The sequence below is a fragment of the Brachyhypopomus gauderio genome, chromosome 13 (assembly GCF_052324685.1).
Source record: "Brachyhypopomus gauderio isolate BG-103 chromosome 13, BGAUD_0.2, whole genome shotgun sequence".
Classification (NCBI taxonomy): domain Eukaryota; kingdom Metazoa; phylum Chordata; class Actinopteri; order Gymnotiformes; family Hypopomidae; genus Brachyhypopomus; species Brachyhypopomus gauderio.
This window is the reverse complement of record NC_135223.1, coordinates 6,062,132-6,063,202: the sequence shown is the minus strand read 5'-3', so window position 1 is coordinate 6,063,202 and position 1,071 is coordinate 6,062,132.

Genomic DNA, 1,071 nt, shown 5'->3' with positions numbered 1-1,071 from the left:
GCTGGCTCCTTAATATTGTTCAGATCAGGCATGGGCAACTGGCGGCCCGCAGGCTGCACTGAGTGAGGACGAGGGCCGTGTGCGCAAATAGATCAATAATAATTTAATATTTAAAAGAAAAAAACCGATAGAGCAGGACTTTTTTGTTCTTGTCACATAGGGCTATGCCCCCCTCTCCCGTGTCGGTGTTGTTCCTTGCCCGGTTATCCCGCCCTGCGTGTCTGCTGTCCTGGTTTCCCTCTGTCTGCCACACACGTGTCGTCATTGTGTTCAGTTGTGTCTAGTTTAATCCTGTGTACTTGTATCTCTGTGTTTCGCCTGTTGTCGGTTATTTGTGGTTTGTTCGGTTTTGTGGATTATCTGTCATTGCTGTTCTGGTATTTTCAGTCTCCGTTGTGTTTCTCCGTTGTGAATGGCTCTCCTGTTACAATTCTTGCCTGTCCCGTTGACCACTTGGACGGCTCTCCCGTTTTGACCCGTGCCTGTACAAACAACTTCGCCTATGAAATTCCTCTTATTAAATCTCACTCTTCTCAGCGTTTGTGTCCGCCTCCTCGCACCGCAGCGCGAGCTGCGTTACAGCTCGTTGATATGAAGGAGTTCAAATTCCTTTTTGCACTTTTTTATTAAGCAAATGTTTTGTCTTTGTTTCTTATTAAGGACATAATGCATTTATATGCAGAAAGTAGATGTATGTTGGTACAATAAACATACAGATCTGAATTCATTTAAAATGTGTTCTTATTGAGAATAATTTGTAGTGTCTTTCATATCCAATTATTTGAAGTGCGGCCCTCCAATAATAGTGCTGAAAAAATTTTGGCCCTCTTTATCATGGAAGTTGCCCATCCCTGGTTCAGATATTTAAATGAGTTAATTATAAACTGCGATAGTTAGGAAACTATTTAGTCAAAAAATGTGTCTCATAGCCATGTTTGAATTTATTAAACACATAATTGTATTTAATTGCTTACATTGGGCACACTTCCTGTGTGCAGGGCGCCGGTCTAATGAGATTGCATGTAGATGCATAAACTTTTGGCAAGCAGGTGATCTGAGACTGCAGTTTAA